This window comes from Falco biarmicus, chromosome 1, assembly GCF_023638135.1.
Source record: "Falco biarmicus isolate bFalBia1 chromosome 1, bFalBia1.pri, whole genome shotgun sequence".
Classification (NCBI taxonomy): domain Eukaryota; kingdom Metazoa; phylum Chordata; class Aves; order Falconiformes; family Falconidae; genus Falco; species Falco biarmicus.
The window spans coordinates 53102528-53126266 of record NC_079288.1 but is presented as its reverse complement, the minus strand read 5'-3'; the positions used below and the strand labels follow the sequence as shown (position 1 = coordinate 53126266).

Genomic DNA, 23739 nt, shown 5'->3' with positions numbered 1-23739 from the left:
CTGGCCTATTCTGATAGGGAATATTAAATATATATATTTTAACAAGTCAGCTGATAGATTGTATGACAAAGCTGCAAAGCTTGAATACTAGAAATACGGAACATGGAGATCCTGACCTAGGTGACTTTGCTGATAATAAAACTGTTACTGATTCCTTCTTAGGTACTGGAAAAGGGAAAAACAAACAAACAAACCAACCAACCAACCCACAACCAACCAGCAATCAATCAATATAAGTGTTACAGATCTGCTAATAAGTTAGAATTAATAGACTTTATTTTATTTTATAAAATCATTTGGAATAAGAAATATATTTTAATGAAACTTGTAGCTGCACAGCAAAAGCTGCTATGAAGTCCTTTGTACAGCCCTGTACCAAGGCCAGAAGAATGGGCTAGAATCATTGTTTAAAACTTAGGTAACAAATTTAGGATTTTACTGATTTCTTTGTATTTGACTAGTCTTCTGTATGTAGAAAGTGTATTGAAATGTCAGAATATAGAATTAATGGGAACTGGGGAGAGTCGACTGGAACAACTTGTAGTTACCTGCCAAGAAACAGTGAACTTTAGTAAAAGGTGATTCCAGTAGGGGGAGATCGCAACCACCGACTCATATACCCACCTACCCAAATCGTACCCCAGACCCATTTCTGGACCTTTCTAACCTTTACTGAGCAGAATCAGATATGGGAGGAGAGTATGTTAATGATTTTCAGGAAATACTATGATTATGCATGAATATTTAATGAATATGCATGGATAAGTTCTATATATGGTGTATGATCTTGAAACTTGGTGTGCATTGGTCATGAGAGGACTCACTCACGCACCCAGCAGTCAGTAAAGAAGTGTCTGCTTATCTATATCACATTGGTGTTGATAAGTTCTTTCCTAGATTTCGGTAACATAAGCGTTCTGCTCAGCCCAAGATATTTTAAAATTCATACCTACAAGTCAATAAACAATCACCAAGATTAAAGAACCCATCTTGAGTCTTGGCAAAACTTTTTTCTGTGGGGACAAGGAGTTTACTCATCTGCTTAAAGACCAGTGATGCAACTTCCCATCAGCAAGAGGTCTGGGAGGATGTCGTTAGAGTGCTGGATTGCAACACAGATTCAATTTCACAGCTTCACAGCTGCTGGCCTAAGGCATAGGGCTGTAATCTCATCTTTGCAATTTTTTTTCACATTTTCTGTGTTTCAAAGACTGCCTGGTCTGTGTCACCATCACACCTATGCAACATAATGCAAACACCTGGATAGTCTACCAAGTCATTCCCCTTAGCCATAGTCTGTTTCACATCCAACAGAGAAAATGAGGACATACTTGCAATGACCTGGCATTATTTAGCTATTTCTCCATTTAGTTCTTAGTTTGTAGTTTGTTGAGAGAGACAGATGACAGGCAAAATAGACAGATATTTTAGTGCCCCTCACCATGGCATCTAATCATGGATCTAAGTAGTGTTTTAGGCATAAAATGAAATGAAGGTCACAATGTGAGAAGGATGAGATTGAAACTTCTTGACCTCTGATCTTTTAAGCTCAAGAGTGATGTGTCCTCTGAATTTCAAGCCAAGGAAGATAAAAGGAAAAAATGTGTGCCACCACCATGGTGTAATCATGCATAGTTAGGTGTTCCTAGCCATCAGCACTTTAGCATACTTGACTAGTGATGTATGAAGTAGGCCACCCCTGGAAATTGGTTTTCTTGCCCTGTGTCCGGCACCAGTGTAACCAGAGGCCATAAATACTTTGGCTGTTCGATATCCTTTTACTTTTATTTTTTTAGAATGATTTATTCACGTAACCAGGTTAAAATTGCAGCAGTAATTCAGATTGGGGATTGAAAAGCTGTCTGGCTTCAAGGCACTTGGGAGTTATAACCCATTTAGACTACAGGCAGAACAAGCCCTGTAGCCTGATTTGCTGACATTTGTCCAAAAAGGTTTCAGCACTGCTGTGTTAATCGACTGGCCTTGATTTGGGAAGGGGACAGAGCACAGATTTACTCTCCCTTCTTTCACCATAATCTCAATTCCTACTTCCATACTCTTTTGGACCACTTAAAATCTGTCACCAGAAATAATTAGTGACACTGAAACGCTACTGCTGCCTCTGTTAACCAAATTGTTTTAAGAACTGTGGTTCACTGAAATTATCCATTAGCTACAAAGCACAGTAAAACAATGTTTCTAAGATAACAGCCCTGTTTACGTAGTGCTAGCTGTTTGCTGGTCTCAAATATAGAAGAAACAAAAGATATTGCAATAAAAGGGAGGTTCCTGCTTTAAGCTTTCATAAAAACAGCCTGTCTTAAATTTTCAGGCACATCACATCTAGAAAGCAATTGCTCTGAAATTTTCATGATTTTCAGACCATATTCCAAAAAGTGACTTGCCTATCTACCTGACACAATCCACAGAGCCAATTTAAAGCAGACTTACACAATTCATAGCAACATAGGGGCATAATATCTGGATTATATACCCCTCATTTCACCTACTGAATTTAGTGAGCTTTCTATAGGCCACTTAGGAAGCAAATAAAAACATATCTTCTTTTTGAAACAGAAAGGCAACTTTGGGTCTTCATGTTCGCGAAATAATATTATTAGCTGAGCTGGGACAACAGTCCCAGGAATAGCATATATAAGGGAGCTGGAAAACCAAATGACACTCAGATTGATCAACTGTCATTAGTTGCTTTCACTCCTACTTTAAAATTTGGTGAACAACAGCCTATCCCTTTCCCACCAGTGTTAACACAGTAACAACCCAGATGTAGTGAAATTATTTTATAAATATGGGCTTATCAGCTTTGTTCATGGCTCTTCTTCTCACCTCAATGTAGGTCCCATATGTGACTGAAACACTTTCCTAAGCAACATGTTAATGCAAGTGTGAAAAAATGCAAAAAGCAGTGAAGGAGGTGAACTCATCTAGGAGCAAAAGCCAACCTGACACACAAAAGTACGCTGAAAGACCCTTTGCACCTACTTGCCTAGATGCTGGGGTAGCCATCCTGTCAAGTACTTCAGATCTGTATCACTTCTCCTTCTGTCACCACTTCCATATTGCTGATAGATGCAAACAGTATTTGCCAAAAAACCACATAATTTTTCAACTGGACACCATAGAGTACGCACAAATCATGCAGATTTGGAAAGAATAAGAGCGTAATCTGTTTATCTCCTTGATGCTGAGCTGACTAACTGCACAAATTACAACAGAGGAGGGGAAAGGTGATTCCGTCCCAAAATAATTTGAAGTATCCTGCTGACCTGACCTGAGATTGGAAATTTCCACCAAGCTCTATATCTGGTGATTGGTATCTCCTTTATGTTACCACAAATTACAGAAAGGCATCTAGTAGAATTTTCTCTGCCTGGTCATAGCTTACTTAGCATCGTATCTTAAGCCATAATTGCAGAGTTCATCTAGAAGGATCCCAACTTCACCCTCTGCTTGAAGTACAAGTCTGTAGGTCTTTCCAAAGGTTACATTTTTCTCCCTTCATTCTGAATGTATCTGATCAAAGCAGCTATTTTAAGTCTTTTTAATCAGATATTGGTCAAAAGGCTTTATGCTGGCATGCAGGAATTCATAATCTGAACCTCTGAGATCCACCCACAGTGGAAGAGTTAGCTTTAAAATAACAAATCCAAGTAAGCGCGACGGCACAGAGCTCAGTGAGCAATACTAATTCAGTACCAGGCAGGTCTCAGAGGTTCTGCTGAGATTCATCTTGATGCAGTCTTCAGTATTGGCAGGCTCTGTGCATAGCGGGGTAGTAGTCTTTTTACTGGGGGGAAAGAATGGGGAAAATGTAACAGCTCCTGTCACCTGAAGGGTGCAATGGATACGGAGTGACAGGAAATAAAGCAGCTTGCTGTGCCAGGGCAGTGGGGAAAAAACTGCGCTCTAGAGGGCATGTATGGGTGCACAGAACTGCAATCTGGGCAAAGCACTAAGAGAGAAACACTGGGTGCACCACAGCTGCATCGTACCCTGTCTGAAAACCTGGGCAACCTTCACAATACCTACAAATGCAAAAATACTGGCTCACACTTGACTGCCTGCTCATCATGCCAGAGGTAGCAAATATTAACATTATTCACAAATCTGCGGTAAAACACAAACTTTTCCCGTTATTTGGGAAGTATTTTCAGTCACTGGAATATAGAATCAATTTTTTAAAAAGAACAAAAAAACTCCCCAAAAGACACTCCACCACCAACCCTGCCAACTGGAAGGAATGCTTGAAGTGCTTTCCCTTCAGGTGGTTATGATTGCCAAGTTTGCTTTTGCAAGAAAATAAAGGCATTGTAGGCTTTTCAAGTGTTCAGCACAAGGATGCCGCCTAAGTAAGACAGAACTCATGTTGATTATTTCTGTCTGCAGACAAATTCAAAACTTCTTAGCTGCTTTTTACAACTTCAAGTTGTACCTTTCTGTCCTTTACAGTTCTAGTCATGGACACCTGACTGCACCTTTGGATCAGTATGGTCATTACACTACACAAAAAAAAATATTCATAAGAAGCGCAGATTAACAAGGTACATATTCTTCCTTCTTCACTTATAAACAAAAGTATTTTGTTGCATGGTGCTGGGAAGAAAAGCCTGCTAGAAGTTTACCCCTCAGTACTGGATTCACTATTCATACAGCTGCAGGAGCTCAAAACAGAATAATTTTCTTCTGATCTGAAAATCTAGAACTGAGATTTTCACCCATCCTACACTTGATGAGGATGACTCTGGACAGGTTGAATTGCCCAGCTGCTCATCACAGCCCACATCAGAAAGCTTTTATTTATAAAATAATTTTTAAAAGTGTTTTGTTTAGGTTATTGCAGCAGCATCTAATTGATTCTTGCATCCTTCTAATGATAGAAACATATTCTGATTCCTGCCTAATAGATAGGATAGATGTCACTTTACTAATTTATTTGCTAGCAAAAGGCTCCTGTCTCTGGTTTTATTGGTTGCAATGCAAACTAGTCTGAAGTCTATGTGCAGGCTGCCAAATAAGATGGCTAATGAGAATCTATGAGACACACAGTAGACAAAGACAGTGTTTTACCATGCTGGCTCCCATACCAGATTGTTTGGGGTTTTTTTACTTTTGAAGAAACTGATTTTTCTGAGTGAGAAGGAAGGTGGTAAGAATCACCGCTTGACTAGGTTTAATGAGCCTTTGCTATGGATAACTTGGTGAGCAATATATCTTACAGTTTACATTATATTTGTGGTGTTCTAAATTAAACTTTTCTGGATGTCATACCTCTCAGCCTTAGCACCTCAGTCAGTAAGAGATACAACAAAAATAAAGGATATGTACACCACAGAAAAAAAAAAAAGTAAAGAAATGGTGAAATTATCCACTGTTTTTATATGGTACATGAGCTATATATTCTTGACCTGCCTGTACATCACAGCAAAAATACTCTAATCAATATATAGTAGGTATAATTTATACATAGCTATCTCATAATAAGCTACGTCACTGATTTTCAAAAGCCTAACTCTTATTCCAATATCTGCAAAGAATATTAGCAGAAATTAGGAACCTATACCTTACCACATCTGAGCCTTTATCATTATGCTCAGCAAATACCACACTCATTTTTTATGCTACAATAGATATATTCTACAGTATAAAGCTATCTAAATTGTGATGCAGAATTTACACATTTTACTTTTCTTAATTTGGCTGAGATCTGTTAAGGTTTCTTCTGTTTGTAATAATAAAAGAATATTTTTCCTTTACATTTAAAGAAAATGGGCAAGGAAGAAACAATAATAATGAGCAGTGAAGATGACGTAAAAATAACTAACATTTAAAAGTACCCTGTTGAAAATATCACTTGTTTGCATTACATCCCAAGGGAGAAAGATTAGTACTAATTGAAAGTAATATTACTGCAGTAATTCCAGGAATAAATGACATGGCTGTGGTTCAAAACTAAGAGAAAGTGATTATACACATCATACAGATTACATACACTCTCAAAAAAAAGAATTTTTAAATCTAAAGGCCTCTCATACCTATGGTATGGGGTCATGTCTACTTCTGCCAAACACTGTGTTCATTCCTGTTGTCATTTTTATATACTATTTCTGTTTTGCTTTTGCTCTGACTGCACTTAAGATTGAGTGTATTACCAAAGGTAAATTGTATTACTAAACTTACTATTTCGACTTAGCCATTGGGCTCAACAGTGCTCATCCTGTCTTTTTCATGCTCCATCAGTGTTAATAACAATATTATTGCACTCCTTTTGGAAGTCACAGACAGAAATGACGTCAGATAAAATCTAAATCCTACTTGGCAGATATACCAGACATTTTTCCACTGGATCTGCTGCTCATCTTTGATATTTCCACCTCGGCTGACAGAAGCTGATTTTTGCCTAATTAGCACCTGTGTATGGTCTTTCATATATTATGCTAACTGGATCAACCCCCCCAGTTATTTTAATCTGTTAATGTTTTCCATTCAGATTTTGTAAATAATTAATTTTGAAAGGTTTCAGTGAGGCATTGATTTCTTTTTAATCTGTTATGTCTCAGCAATCTCACATAAATAATTTTAACATTCCCTTGTTTTATTCTGTGGAGATGTGTATAGGTAATGCAAGTCAGTGGACAACCACAGCCATAGATATGGTAAAGTTGAGGGTATAAATATGCCCCAGACTTCATATTTCTTTTCAATCACAGAGCAAACATTGAGTACATTAAACAGGATTTATAAGATTTTCGGTTTGGGTTTGGGTTATATAGCTCAGCTATAGAAATCTGAACTTCCAAATTTGCATAAGGCTCAAATGAACAAAATCTCTTGTCTTGGAATAGGGCCATCTCTAGCTGGGATGCAGACAATGCTGCTATTCATCATGTATTTGGTTAGAATTTGTATAATGAAAAAATCCCCACATTGCTATGAAAGGTCCATATGGAACAAGACTTAATTATGATTTGTGAAACGAAAAATATCCAAGCTGATGAAAAGGACAAATGGAGAAATAGGAATTGTTGCACTGGTTTGTGGGAAAAGGGTCTGCGGTAAAAACACTCTTAAAAAAAATATTTTTAAAAAATAGCTTATACCAGATACAATTTGAGATTAAAAATAACTTTCTGATTATTAACATCACCATATTCAGCAATTACCAAGTCTGTAAAAACTAAGGAACTACTTCTACTAACACCATTTTACTTTATCTCAAGGAAATTGCATTTAAATGGTTTGATCAAGATCACACATAGAATAGAGGTGGACTGCATCATCCCTGTTTTGCCTCCATCTGAAGTCGACTGTGCAAGGTAAAACAGAAAGTAGTCCATAACGAACACCGACTTTGTGAAAGTCTGTGTAACCGTTCTTTCAAAATGTTAAACTGAAAGCACAATTCTACTACAATACTTGTACAGCCCAGTTTTGCAATGCACTGTGTTCGACCCTGTACTTTCCTGAATCTGAAGGACACCTCTTTGTAAATACGGATGTCTCCTAGCAATGAGGCTGGATATGCGATTTATCAAGAAAAAGAAGAGAAGGAAGGGAACACCGTTTCTTCTTAGCATCTTTTCACATAGGTCAAGAAAGCAAAATCTACACCTATCCTCTCTCTCTCTCTCAATCTCTCTCTGGAAAAATAAATAAATAAAATCCAACAAACCATAAACTTACTCAGAACCAAAGTACAGTGTCTAGTCTAGCTTTCCTGTACCCGAAGAACAATGAGAGAAATAAAGCACTACGTGAGGAAACAGCATAAGTCAGTGGAAGAAACTTCTGCCAAGGTAGCCACATACAAAAGGGCAAATGACTTAGAGAAGCATCCTTCTGCCAGTGTGGTTTTTTTTCAGGTCAGGAGCTCTCCCAGCAGAACAGAGGTGGACTCATTTTTCTCTCTCTCTGTGGTTCACTGGCTACTTCGTATGTTGGAAGATTTCTAATACAGACTGGCTCTCAATTATTTCTGGGATACATCAGCCTACACTACAAACTGTGTTTCCCTTGCAAGAGTCACACAAGGTTTTGTATGAAATCAGAAACATGCCTCTAGCTGTAGTGAAGGAAAAAAAACCCAAGGCTTTACACAATTTGAGTGTGGGACTTTGCAGAGGCACACACAACTGCCAGAATATTCATTATCTAGTGATTAAAAGAAGCTCCACAGAAACACACAGGTGCTTTTTCCACTACCTCACTGTGAAAACTGGCATGAGACAACAAAATGGAAATTGCCGGTGTCTACACCTCGAAAAAGTTAAGTATAAATCCTTCTACTAAACAGGTGTGAAGTTCTGCTAGGCCTAATACACTCAAAAAAATCCCTTTTTATGATAAAAAAACTCAAGCAATAAATTGACATTGAACAATAAAAGCAGCTTTTTAACCATTTTGAAGCATCATAATTCTGCTTGTACACTACTTTGACGAGCAGAAGTTGAGCTTCTCACTATACTCTAAGCTGCACCATTAACATAAAAATGTATGACATCTATCAAAGTTAATAGGCATAACTTTAAAAGCTTCGAAGTATAAGAGCAGAATAAAAATGAAAGCTCTTGTCTCCAGAATGCCTGTAACTGCGAAATCCGTACTCATCACAGCACTGTGCCCTAGGTTTTTCTGCTCCAAATATAACACTGCCAGAATGTTATTTAAGCAGTGCTGTGAGTGCTCCTTACATTTTTAGAAACACAACCACTCTTCAACAGAGAAACTAACAATAAAAAAATACATATACAAAATAGCTATATTTCACAAATGGATTTCAAGTCACACACCAACTGGAAGAGAATAAGTCTTCTCACTCTATTTTAAGTACTTCTGTTAGCTTGTTTAAATGAAGTCTGGCATCATGCATTATCTGTACTCATGCTTCCAGAGTGATAGCAATACTCAACAAAGAACAAATCCAGTAAGTCCATTAATGACTGTTTTCTTATTACCATACTAAAGGGTGGGATGGTTGACGTCTGCAGTCTGTCAGCTCCTCCAGCAACATCTGATGTCTCAGAAGAAGGTATAAATTGCTCTCTAATTGACCTACTCATCTGTACATAGGCATAAATTATCTCATTGAAATATATGGGAGATCAATAACAATAGAAATTGGATTTTATGTGTGTTTATCTCATTCCACAATTAAGCCTCAATTGTTCTACATGCCTATATCAGTGCTTGATACTGTCTCTGATAAGAAATATAAAACATAAGCTCAAGCCTAACTATGTTTAATTAAGAAATCCCTACACTCCAAAATAGATGGCTGCTTAAATTAGACTTATAACATCTCCATGATAACTTAGCAGTGCAGATGCAAAGACTCATTATTTCCATTTATAATGATTATGAGAGAAGAGGATGATCATATTAACAACAAACCAGGCAAGCACATGCACATTAACATCCTGTCAAACAAGTCTGATGGGGTAGGCTGGCTGAGTAGAATTTTATGATCCTCCTAATAAAATATCTGTTGAATTTGACAATGGGTATTCGTGGAACAGGACATTAATAGACCAAGCATGAAAGCTGGCCATTTGGCCAGGCAAAAAATGTTTTCTACCTCACTTCCTTGTTACTAACCCAGGAATATAATTTTCCTGGAACCGTTAACAAATCCTCCTCTGACTATTACACTCTAAGCAGAAAATGAAGAAACCAGTTTTTACACATTAGTAAAGCCCACATGATCTGTTTCTCTCTGCATAGCTTGTCTCATCAAATAGGAGCTCAAATACAACCTAAACGTAATATGGTACCAAAAAAAAAAAATTACTGTTCAGGGATCAGTTTGTCTAATATTCATTCACCTCTGGATGAAAACACAGACACTATTTGATAATATGCAGTAATGCTCTACAGACTTCAGGAGGTATAATTCTTATTCTAGCTAATCACATACAGAGTTAGACAAGATGATCTCAGTTTATCCCTTCAACCAGTTTGGCTTTAGCTCTTTAATTCCAGAAAGTGAGTGATAGGTAGAGAGAAAAGGTGGATAAACAGAATTAACTGCGTCCACAAGCATGGAAAGTCCAGAGCAGGCAAGAACGACTGGAGTCAGGAGGAAAAAGCAGTTTGTGGAACCTGTCACTGAAAGCTTTGCTCGACAGCCACAAATAGGAGCTTGGGAAGAGATATGCGGCAAATATAGGTGCTGCCCAGCACTTCTTCTGTGTGCACATCTGCTACTGAGATGCCTGTATGGCTGAGACATCTATCTCTACAATGCTTTGGAAGGAGTTCTTGATTTGGCACCACATTTGGTTTGATGGCATGAAACAATTACCTCCATCCCAGTAAAGCCAATTTCAGCACCATGGCATGTACCTATGTCAGGACATTGGACATTTGTACCTAGTGGAGGGAAGACAGACATAGATTTTGGAAGTGGAAATACAATAAGTGCTCTTAACAGTTTCTCATCAGTCACCATTTTATACCTCCTCTTCCTTCCATTGCTGGAATCACTACATTTGATTGCCAGTACTGCTTCTCCCATTCCTTCCACTTCTCTGCAAAAATGCATACTTCGTAGTTCTTTTCTCCCCTTCTCTCTCCCTATAGGGAGAGCATCAGGGACCTTTTCAGTTTCCAGCAGCTCTTTGTATCCTAAGATGCTTGCCCTGTGCTGCCAGGTACACATACGTGTACCAAGCTGAATGTAAAGTCTTGGTACAACCATGTAGAGCAATGAATGAAGTGATGAGATGAAAGGAAACAGCAGTTCCTTCAGTGTAAGCGTACGATGAGGTGAAGATGTGTCATAGAATATGTTCCTGTAGTCTAAAACAGTTGCACTGGAAAAGTGAGATGAAATTAAGTTGCCTGCAGTTACATTTAATGATATCCTGAATGTCAGTCATTCACAGAAAGTCGGTATACATCTCAAGTTTTGGGTTCAGTTCTTTCCTAGGGATGTGGGGCTTATTCTGTATGTGGATCTACAGTGAAAGCACAGGCAGAACTATTCCTCAGATGAGAAGTTCTCACCTTACATTCCTGATGGAAAGAAGTAAATTCATCTTACTCTCTGCTGTACTCACACAAATTAGTTTCAAAGGTACCTAGGTGAATAACAGTGCTGGACACTTCTGTAACTTTCCAGGTATGAAACCCCAGCCTGCTGAATCATACTGTTATGATCTGCAAGCATCAGCATGGCAATTACTACCCCAGGAAAAAAAACTACAAAGAGCCAGTGTCCCTCTTGGAGGAGCCAAACTCATGTCACATGCTCTGCATCAAAGCCAACAAGCCACATGCCAGTTCCTCTCCTTCTTAGGCCATCATGCTTTCTCATTTGCTGATTTGATCTATTAACACAATCAAAATAAAAAAATTAGCTGGATAAATGGTTTAAAGCACTACTGATATATGACAGATAAGTAACGTCCTAAACACGTACCAAGTATTACAAAAGGTTGCTAAGCCTCTTGTTCGCTGCAATCTCACATTTTACTTATAAACTTCGTGGTATGTAAATACACGCTCGTATCTTAAAAACAGAAATAAAATAAGCAACAAGACAAGAATTTTTTTGATGCCAAGATTATTTGGACAACTTTAAGGGCAATTCTCAGTAACCACTCTTTACTTGGCTCTCTACAAGTTAATTGGTGAATGTCCTGTTTTTCTTTCATTACCCTACATTGCAGTATACACAAATGAATTACAGTCTGACTGCTCTTTATATGAAAGCACTAGTACATCACATAAAAAATTACAAGTGTCAAATATCAGAAGTCTAATGAAAATAAATTTGCTTTCCTTTGATTTTGTCTTCATATTTTTGAATAGGTTGCTGCACTGTGTATGCTGTAATAATACAATTTCCAATGGGTCTCGGTGAGTTGTTGGTAGAAAAAAATATATTACACTATGTGATGTCTTGCAAAGATAAATATTCTTGGGGAAAAGAAAAGGGAAGAGTGATGTGTAGAAGAAATTGTAACTGAATAGGCAATAAAAATTAAGTAGCTTTCAAAAGACCAGTGACTTAGGAAAACAGCCACAACTGGAGACAGCTTTGACTGAAGTTTATTACTAATGTACCTGTAATAATAATTTTAACAATTGCTACTTGGTGGGATGACACAACAGTACTAATACAATTCCCAATCAATTTTCTCTCTCTCCCTCTCTCCCTAAATCTGGGCATTTAAAACTGATGCTGCAGATCTGCATTTTATTAATAGAAAGAATAATTGAAAGAATTTAAAAGCCTAGCAGCCAAATTTCTTTGAAGTTTTCTGCTCTAAAGCCAAATACTCAAGTTGACTCCAACTCACTACAATAGATAGAAGGGTGAAAAAAAGAGTCCTCTGAGTGCTTTCTTGGCATACTGCCATTAACCAAATGGCAGCTAGTAATTAATAATCTTTATCTAAACAATAATTCATACAGGATTAAACTGCCTTACAAATGCTATGGTTTGATGCTGCTGAAATTATCGTGACCTAATTTTAAATCAGTGTTTTCAATGAAATCATCCTCTGTCCCATTCTATGTGTGTATTTTGGCTTACAAGGAAGCAGTAGGAGGTGCAAGAATATTTGATCTGGTGAGTGGCAACACATCTACCTTTTTTTTTTTTTGATGATTCTTACGTTGAATACATTACAGAGTTAAGCAGCCTAAAAATCTGCCTAATGAAAAGAAAGTTAATGAACAAAATGCCAACATCCTGCACATTATAGAGAACATCTTTGTCAACTTCAGATAAGAAATAATGAGTATATTCATAATTCTGGCTTCCAAATGGTAAAAAATATACCAGAAAGACAAAAATAATAAAGAGCATATAATAATATGGTTAAAGAGTAATAATAATAATAAAATTCCTTTTTAAACTGATCTGTTTTGGTAATTACAGCTTAATAAAACATGAGCAGTACCATTATCCATTATCAATAAATAGCCTCTTTGGGCCAACTTTAATTACTTTATTTGATTAAAGAGATTTTTTTATCTGAATTTGCACTTCAGAACATTTATGAGCTGGTTTAAAATATTATCATCTCAACATCTAATGTGGAGAATGCAGATCCTTTTGCTTGATAGAATTGCCCCTATCTCTAAGTCAGCAACAGTTTAGCAAAAGGCAAACACTAGCCATCAGAAGTCCCAGGGTGTATTTGTCTCATCTTATATGTGGCATTTTTCATAACACAAAATCTATGCAGGTAAAAAATGCTGCCTTAGAAACCCAGATCCTGCAGGCAGCCACTGGATTAGGAGACATAAATTTCACTATCACAAAATTTATATACTCCCTTTTAATATGGGCCATTTTTTGTTCCTCTGTTTCTCAAGTACACAAGTAATAATTTCAAAGTGATAACTTTAAACATTTCAGTGACAGAGCAATTAAAGGAAGCATTCAGCAGCTTTTAGCATGCCTTGGTAGCCTCTGTTCTTCCCTTTAGATTTTGTTCCTTCTCCTGCAAACATCTGAAATGAGATGAACAGGCAACACAGAGAGCTGCGAGTTATAAGTAACCCCCTGCTACTTTGTGGGGTGAGGGTGACAGTTTAATACAGGTAAGCTATTGACTGGTGTACTTGTTTAAGTTTCTGCAATATTTCCCAATGAAGCCGTCTCTAAGAATCCTAGGATTGCCCTACAGCCAATTAAATTACCATGTTCAGCACTGCTGAAGTTGCTATCCTTCACCTTCAAAAACATTAAAAATGCAAATTAAATATATGTTATATTAACTGAATAAAACATGAAGCTCTCTTGCCCTCTTACAATAATGCAGAGCAAGGAGCAAAGAGTGAATTAGGCAGTAAACTTGGGCTTATCTATCCTGTATTCAGAGTTTTAGTTGGGATAGACAGATTTAATTTGTTTGTACAGCTATTGAAAACTACCAGAACGTGATGCCACAGGAAATGGGTGAAGGGAATAGAACGGATTCAGGATGCTCACGGATGTCAAATTCTTGCTGCTCAAGTATGGTGCCTTTCAAGTGATAGCAATTGCAACCCTCTGAAACACCTCCTCTACCCCATGCCTGAATTTCGCAGCCTCCAACACACATTATGCTAAATGACACTCTCAGGACCCTCCAAAACTTGCAAATGGCAAGTGGTATTAGCTCACTCTGGGGAACATTTCTCTCTTCTGCTTGGACATCTGCGCTGCAGTGTCATAGCCTTGCTTTTCCTGGTGGGTTATCATCACACAGTCCTTCGGAACAACCCAAACACTGATGCTGTAATCAGATAGGAAGGTTGGGCTGCTGGCTACAGGCTACTGCAAAGAAAGTGGGGGAAAACAGCACTACCATTCATAAAAGCATGCATTTTCTGTATCCGTTTACATAATTTTCTGGAAACAATCTCATTCACCAAGGAGAAATACTTTCAAATAGGTAAAGTTAATGTCAATAATCCAAGAATGCTAAAAGTCAGATGAGGAAATAGTTGCTAATATGCTAGTATTAAATTTTAAAATAAAACTTGAAATAGTGGGCTTTTTCTGCAAACTAGAAGTGTTATTATTGCAGCACTGAAAGAGGGTGACCTGATAACTACAGGTCACTCACTGTGGTATCAACCATCACAAAGAGAATAATAAAAAATTATAGAGGTGATAAAGATTTAGAGAGGCTATAATCAGTACCAACTGGTCTAATAACTGTATAAGGCTGAGATACAATGCAGGTACACTCATGGGAAAATGTGTATTTTATAACATATTTTAGAAAATTCCAAAATTAGGTTTGTTATAAACTGCTATTTACCTAGAGAGGTAAAACTGCATGAAATGACAACTGTTACTAAAGCAGCTCCTATTAAGATAACAAGACAGTTTGTCTGTAATGAAATCTTATGTTAAGTTGCTTACTCTGCAGAAAACTAAATACTATCCAAACCCTCATGTTTTATATGCAGAACACCAAATAAAACACTAAAACAAAAAATAGCAAAATTCCACCTCCAGGAGCACTAAGAAGTTTTCTTCTGCTCCCTCCTGACCCTCTTTTTCCATCTTTTCCAAACCACGTAGTGTTGTTTACACATAAGAATATTAAGCAACAAGAAAAACACAGTCCTAGAGAATAAGGGATATTCTTGTTTTTTGTTTCACCCACACACACACACATTATGGTGAATCTTTGTCTCAGGTAGTAATATTTGAATACCTTAGATTCTACATGCATGGAAATTTTTACCAAAATAGCTACTCATAAGGAAGTATCTTCATGGACAAACTAGCTAATAGTTTGCACAAACTTAAAGAGACCACAAAAAGATATGATCAGAAATAGTTATTCCCCTTTTAATTCATATCATAGCTTAACTCAAATTTGGGTACAAAGTAACCTTCATCCCATTTTGGCCCACTGTAGATTTTTTATTACTAATCCATATGACCACAGCCCTGCAGATCTGTAAAGAGAAAGTCTGCCATAGGGAACCCAGCCAAGGAGCACGCACTTTTTCCACATTTAGTGAAGTCGAGAGTATAGTATATAGGAAGACAAAACATGGTTCAACTGTTTCAAAAGGCAGCTTGGAAACAGCAAAGGTAAACCTAATAAAACAGACCATTTAATTTTACACTTGTATACTTATGCTCTACATAATTCCATAGCAACAGTCAAGATATGAAAACTCGTTATTAAATTGAACTTATATGAATCTGGAGATAATGAAATAATCAGATTGCAGACTTTGAGCAAGCTCTAGAAGAATTGACAGACAAGCTACCAAAAGCAGGCAAATATTTCAAAGTTCACTTTCATCTAAGTGTAGCATACGACCTGGGAATTGTATTTTACTTTTCCAAAAGTCTGGTATTTCCAAAACTGCAATCTATTCTATCTAGATATATATTCCAGCTGCCAGATGTAATGACTCTGCATGACAGATACTTCTGCCAAATGATTTTTATTCCAGGTAAATATTTATGAAATGTCTATTTCAAATGCTGAAGTTGCTGCTACAATGATAGGTTTAATGGAAAAGATTATTGATGCATTTTAAGATAACATCATCTATGTTCTTATAGCCTAGGCAACTATAAGAATTTTATCACAAGTTAATATCCTGTATGTACCTACACACACCTCTACCCAAAACTATTGAGTATTTGTTTTCTGTTTGCAGTACTTTTTTTTTTTTTTTTCTCATTAATGCATTGCTAGGCATAATTACAGAGAATTTATACATGTGACTGATTTGAAGAAATGTACTCAGATTCCTTATATTGGCTGAAAAATGCAAACCCATTCCTTTCTTGCCATGTCACTGTTCAGGCTTTTTACAGAGTCCAATAGATATTACAAGCATGGGTTTCTACTCAATTCCTATTTTGAAAGTGACAGCTAGAGAATTAGGCTTAAACCCTTCATATCTGTGTCTGTGATCTATACACCAATTAAAAAGACATAACTCAACCCCATGGGAGATGGCTTTTCAACTCTTTTCAAAGAATTTGAGAGTCCTCAGGAGAAATTCAGAGAAAAAAAAATAGAGATCCTAGGTTAGTCAGGCACACTAATTATTCCCTCTTAACGAGTATGTGTGTTTCATATTTTTCTAAAGGTTTCTTTCATTTCCCATTACAAAAGAACCAGATACACAAACGCATTTTAGAATTTGGAATGATATAATTTACTTCCATTTGAAAAGTATTTACACTTAAATCAAATTTGGTTAATGTCACATATGTTCTTCTGTGCATCACAACTGACATCCTCAGAGGCTGCAATCCTTTCTTCAGGTTCCACAAAACCAGAAAGAAATAGAACAGAAATTTTGGTATGCACAAGTCTTTCTCCAGCTTTTCCGTAGTCTTTCTAGAATTCAGCTTTCTAGAGAAGAGGTAACTTAAGAACTTAACTCTTTTGACGTAATTGAAAAGTCTGTTAACCCCTTCAGAAGCCACATGCAGACACCCCAATACTTCTAAAGCTCTCCAGCTCTGCAGTCTTCAGACTACTATTCACAGTAGTATGTGTGTAAAGGCTTACACTTATCTTTTGAAATCACAATGCCCAGCCTACTACTCCTCAAGAAACAAAGCAAGCTGGAAAAAGTGATAGTTTCTTAGGTAAAAGAAATTTCATCCAGTCTCTAATCCTGCAGCTGAGTAGCAAGTACAGGTCTCCTGTGATGGAGAGTTCTCATCCAAAACTGCATTCAAAATGTCTTCTTTCCAGCTGGAATGTTTATTTCCCCAAAATGTACAAGCCGTCTTATATAAGTAATATGAGCCTTGCAATGTATCCTGCACTGCTTCACATGTTCAAAATCGGAGGTAGTTGCAGGGAGGGAAGACTTCAAGCCATTTTTATTGCGCTACTCTCAATAAATATTTTTTTTTTTTTACTTCATTTTGCATCCTCTTAGAAAACTTAAAAAAGCTACCATGACCTTTTGGCATTTGCCTTTTGGACGGTTTATCAAAATCTCTATCATAAACACCACTGGATTCTAACATGCATGATATTAAACATGTTTGGAAAGGCATAAAAAAATCCTTGTTACTTTCACATTTTTCACTTTGTACCATCCCTCCCTATTTTCCTACACATGAGTGGTACAGTTCAGCTTGTCAACTTCTGAGAAAGAAATCTTTGGAAAAGTATGATGGCAGTCTGTCTTATATGCTACATTGTTTCTGCCACTTTTTCACAGATCTTTCTTAAATTTCCTTTATTTCAGTTACTTTTAATAAAATTGAACATCCCTTTACATTGTGAAGAATCTGAGAAACTCTGAAATAGCTTCTCCTGAAGAATGGCACCTACCAAGATCTCACACAGCAAGAACACTTCGCAAAACACACAAAATAAAACAGTAAGAGGATAAGATACCTTGATTTCATTTTGCTTCTATTATTTTCAGTCTAAACTTCAAATAAAATCACTACAACAGACACATTATTGAGTACATGGATTTTTTTATATGTAATATTTTCCAGCGTGTTATTCTACAATTGATCTCACTGAAGTTAACAGAAAGTTTTCCTGAGCCTGGTGCCTCTGAACATGACCAACCACACTGATTTTCAGAGGTAATTTAGAGCGTGCAATTTGCATTCTTTCATAATGCCAGCTAAAGCTTTTGTTCTAGATTTTTGTATATTCATGTCGTAAAAATCAGCCAGATAAAAACAATCACTGTCAGAAATAACCCATGACCTGCCAGAAATAACCAACAAGAATAAACTGAGAAGGAGGAAAGGAGTGGATATGTTATGTTCATCCCTTAAAGAAAAGCTCAAGAACCTCTCTAGAATTTGTCTGTGGAGAAGGATACTGGAGTTTAGAAATACAAGAAGCATTCACATGAAGGATAACTGCTCAAGATTCTGCTTTTCATTATCAAATCAACTGTGAAATCACTTATCCATAGGCAGTTCTGAACTCACTTTTTTTTTTAATGTTGTAAAATAAATTACTTCTTCAGTTTCAGATAAGAAAACAGCATCTGCTGATTCACAGCAGCTTCTAACTCTGCCATAAAGTTAGATTGCACATGAAACGAATGTCTGAAGAGCAGAAAATCACCCAAAGAGAGAGAAGAAATTTATGTGAATCGTGTCATAGTTTAATCTCAGACAGCAACTAAGTACCATGCAGCTGCTCACTCACTCCTGCCCTCCCCAGAGGCATAGGGAGGAGAATCCAGAAGGAATGTAAAACTTGAAGGTTGAGATAAGAAATAGTAACAACAACAAATTATAATGAAAGGAGGGAGAAGGAGAGAGGAATAAAACCCAAAGGGAAGAGGGGGGAAAAAAAACCCACAAGCGATGAAAAAATAGAATTTGCTCACCACCTCTGACCAGTGCCCAGCCATCCCTGGACAGTGACCAGCAGGTCCCACCAAACTTCCCCTGGTTTAAATACTCAGCATGACTTTCTGTATTAGGCAATATCCCTTTCGCTAGTCTGGGTGAGCTGTCCCGGCTTGTCCTCTCCCAAATTCTTGTGGCCTTTAAGCCTTCTTGCTGGCAGGGCCTGAGAAACTTAGAAGTCCTGGACTTAGTATAAATATTACTTAGCAACAACTAAAACCATTGGTATGTTGTCAACATTATTCTCACACCAAATCCAAACTACAGCACTGCACCAGCTACTAAGAAGAAAATTAACTTTATCCCAGCTGAAACCAGGTCAAACTGGCAAATATATTACATGAATCAACCTTGTTTAAGGACTTGACACAAAACTCGGAAATTCCTGAGATATGATCTTAGCATGCTCAAATACATTTGACAGGTACATTTCATTTTAAAAAGTGATTTGAGCTTTGGAACTAGTTCTGCTCAAATTCAAAGGAGTCAGGATTACAGCAGTTGCTAAAAACAAGTAATAGCACATTGCCTTTCTTGCTGAGTTTATTGAAAGGAGGAACAGAGACTAGTGATACCCAGCCCCATTTGATATATCCACAACTGGTTTTTTATGTGGAAAACAATTCTTAAAGAATTTGATGCTATGTAACACATCACAACCTGCTAAATTATTTTTCATGGCATTTTGTCTGCAAAGAATCTGAACCTACCTCAAGCAAGCCTAGCTGACCTAAAGGCTCAGCTGGCGGAAGGTTTAAAGTAGCACTTTACAGGAATTATGACTGCTTATCCTCCCTTCTGACACAAAAAGCCCCTTCACAATAAATTTTAATACTATATTTTCAGGCACAAATTGATGAGGGTCAAGGGATCCTATGTAAAGAGACAGAAACAAAACCATTCTACAGAAATTCTTCATGGTGTATTGCAATATAAACAACCAAATATTGATATCCTCCAAGGCTCTCCAAAAAAAGAAGTTGACAAATACTGAAAATTAAGTATGTTTTATGCTTGAAAAATGGTGAATTGAGTGTGCATTGGCCTAACAGGGCCAAGCAATTCTGCACAGGGCTTCCCTGGATGCCAAGCTTCTTTTAAAAGGTTAATCCTCCAAATAATGAAAGTCGATGAAAAAAATGTTCCAACTACAGAATCCCTGTGACCTATGAATATAATGCTGTTATCTGGTATTGAAAGAAACAATTTGCCTATTAGGAAGGAAAATACAAAAAAATCCCTCTTCCTTCTTGGAATACAGAAAAACGCTTTTCTGAATAGGTTTTCTTTTTTTTTTTTTCTTTTTTTTTTCCCGAGATAAAGGTAGGACTACATTTTTTCACTCCGTAGGTTAACTAACACAGCAGAGAAGATTACTTTAAAATGTTTTCTTAAGTTAGTGTTTTTGGAGGTTTGTTTTAAACTCAGTTAGAACTATTCTAAATGAAGGTAACTGTGTTTGCCTAACACAACTGGGTTAGGCAAGGTACTTCTTGCTCCTGTGCTGCGCAAATATCTCTAGACTTTCTCCCCCGCTCACCAGAGGAAGGAATTTCTGCCCCACAATGTGTGGAACTCGATGAGCCAAACATATAAAAGAGTATGATTTTGGCTCGGCATTTGATTCATCAGTGCCAAATTAAGATGAAGTGCAAACTACATTAGAAAGAAAATTTTGGAAAGGCAAGAAAAGGCAAGTGGAATTTGTCTTTCTTCATCTATAGCCATGTACTCCATTTTCCTTTTTTTTATCAGAGAATTAGGATTAGCAAAGACTTCATGAAGAAACTCAAATTTTACATGTTTCAAGTAGAACTATTGAGCCTTTTAACAAGTGTCTGGACAAGTCCGTCTCTATGTGCCACCTCACACATCAGACTGCACCCATTAGAGGGCACATTAGCTGTTACAGTCTATGTGATCTTCGTTTTTTAAACTCCTTCTAGTGGTCTGAATGGATTTCACCTTCTCCAAACATTCCTCTTCTCTGTTCAGGAAATAAAGTTTGGGCACCCCTTCTCGCTGAAATGGCAATGCAGAAATGCAAAAGTCTCCCCTCTTAGGGCAGCTGGCTGCTGCGGTATTTGACTAATTAATGACTGTTTGCTTTCAGCTTCTGGTGACTAACATTGTAACAAAGCTGGTCCAACACCTGGCTGCATCTGGAAGGGGAAGTCATGCTTCCTTCCTCTGCCCTTTGCAAGGGCTAGCCATCACAAGGCTTACCAGTGAGCCACAGCTTGGTACTAAAGAGATGTAACATAACATTTTTTAAAAAAGAAAGTAGCTTCTTGCTGGCTTCTTTTCCTGTACCAGCTCACAAAGGGATGGGATGAACATAAATTGTTTACCTGTAACATGAAACAGCAATTTCTTAGTACAGTGCTCTGGTGCTTTTTGATGACCAAGCCCAGTACATCATAACCCCCTTGTCATAAAACACAGTGTCAGAAGCAAAACCTCTGTAGGCTTTTACTTATTTAACTGTATTTTGTGGCCTGGTATTCTGGAAGATTCATTGTGATTTTAAACTTCTTTCCAGGTATCACAAGGCATGGCCATGACATGCAGCCACATTTTCTGCTTCCAGCAACAGCAGAGGAACTACAGGCACCTGGCACAGTCATTTGGGCAACCAGTGGTACAAGCTGTTAAGATCTCCAAGTTTCTGAAGAAAATATACCCTTACAGGAAACAAAATAATGACTACTAGCTGTCAAAGAAAATTAAGTCACTGATTCTGCATTGCTTAAGTATATCCCTGCTCAGGAAAGCCTTTAAGCAGGTGCTTAATTTCCATGTGTTAAGACCCCTGTGTTAGTGCTTTACACCCTTACATAAAGATCCCAAACACAAACTCCCTCTTATGTGTCAACAGCACATGAGAGGCTCTGCAAGGGTCCTGTGTCTGTTCTAGGCTCAGAGTAGATGTTTTCTGATTACCATCAACACTACCTGTTGCATCTCCCGCTGCGAGTGTTCCGCTTAACTACTGCCTCCTCCAGAGCAGCTTGTCTCACCTCAATACTCTTTCAGACTGCACAATGAAGAACTGCAAACAATTGGATTTTAAGGAGGAAAAAAAAGTTTCAGAAGAGCCAGTAATCATGGAAACTAAAGGCACACTGGCAATCAAATAGAATGAGCATTAAAATCCCACAGCAGACATCCTTTCAAAAAGATAACATAAAGGTTATAGTCTTCTGATATGATTAGCATGTAATAAAACTCTGCCTATTTTCAAAATCTGTCCTTGTAACTGATCTCTTTTTCTCAGATAATTTTTTTGTAAATTGATATTTAGTCAAAATTACTTGGTAGTGTACAATATAAAGGGTCTAAGTAACAGTGAACCAGGCTAAAATATAATTAATTTCCCCATCTAAGAGAATGACCTTCATAATTCACTTCAGGCTTCACCTCCAGAGTGTCATGGATCATTTCCTCATTATCAGAATTAGATTTTAAAACACTACTGTCCTCCATAAAGTACACTTTTCCTCTGATTATATAGAAAAGAGTATTTTCAAAATTATTTGCAACAGATAAATACCCAGTTGCTCAAATGCAGAGCAGTGTATTTATGAAGAATACAGCCTGTGCCCAAAAAGCTAACAGATTATAACAACAACAAAGAAGCTTGTAAATGAAACAAAAGATATTTGAGAAGAGAAAGAAGAACAAGGAAGGCTCAAAGGGGAGAATTACACTAATAAAACAATTAATTAATTAAAATTAATTACATTGACTTTTAGACAAAACACAGGTGCAGATGCATACAGCAAATATGGATCTGTATGCAGTCAAATCCATATTTGTATCTAAACTATCAGGTGAAACAGACTTTCACTTAATTCAGAGAGTTTAGTCAGGAAAAGCAAAAGCAAAATCCCAAATTAATATGAATGGACTTGGGAAGACTTCATGCAGCAGAAAACAATTGAATGAAGTATTTTATTGCTTGATCGTTGCCACACATTTCTGCAAGCTTGCAGGCTGTGAGGCCTGTCTGTGAATATACGTTTCTTCTGTTGAACAGTGATGATTGACTACTGTAGTGATTTTAGTGGACATTGCTTCAGAAAAAGACGGACAGGAAATCTGGATAGGGTGTCCATTACTTATTTAAGGAGACTACTTTGGGGGACTGATAGCCTAGGGTGCTGGCTAAATAATTGGCATCTAGGAAGATGAAGCATCTCTCATTTGCTTTGTCTTTATACTTCTGTTTGTTAAAATACCCCCAAACCCTTCAGGCACAGTGGCTTTAAACATTTAAATGTACTACTGATATTATCTAATCACATCACAATTTGTATAGCTCTCCTAAAAGTAAACCACTAGCAGTGTGTCAGAGTATATTAACACAGCAGACTGAAGCACTGTGTTTAATAAATGAAAACATATTGGGCATTTCTGAACTGCAAGTGGAAACATGCATATTGCAAAATCAGAAATGATCCTATCTGGATTTAAGGTGTAAGTACTGCAGAATATCAGCCTATCTGATTATCCTATGGTAATGTGAGAAAATTCACTCTGCACTCTACCATCAAAGGGCATCACACTTGTCCAGTTATTTATTAATTTATTTGATTCACCTTTTTAATCGAACTAAAGAGGTTAATAGCCTGCCTCACAGTCACATGCTTTTTAAAGCAAAAGCCAGGGAAGGAAATTCTTTCAAGCCTATTAAAATTCCTGTCTGTCATTTGAAAGTGTAAGGTCTGATAGAAATGTCAAAATCTACCATAAAAATTAATATCGAGCCAAACTTTGGCAGCCGGCAATAGCAGCTGGCATCGGTGTTAGGAAAATAACTCTTGCTGGTTTAAAGTCATGAGAAAGCAGAAGGAAAAAAAGACTGCAGCAAGGTGGTGGGATAGGTAAAG

The 23739-nt window shown here is 37.2% G+C and overlaps 1 protein-coding gene across 1 annotated transcript in view; it reads right to left on the bottom strand.

Annotated features, from left to right (window-relative positions):
• The window catches only part of GRID2 (glutamate ionotropic receptor delta type subunit 2), a 730780-nt gene that overhangs the window by 553045 nt on the left and 153996 nt on the right, over positions 1-23739 (bottom strand). The gene's annotated exons all lie outside the window — the stretch shown is intronic.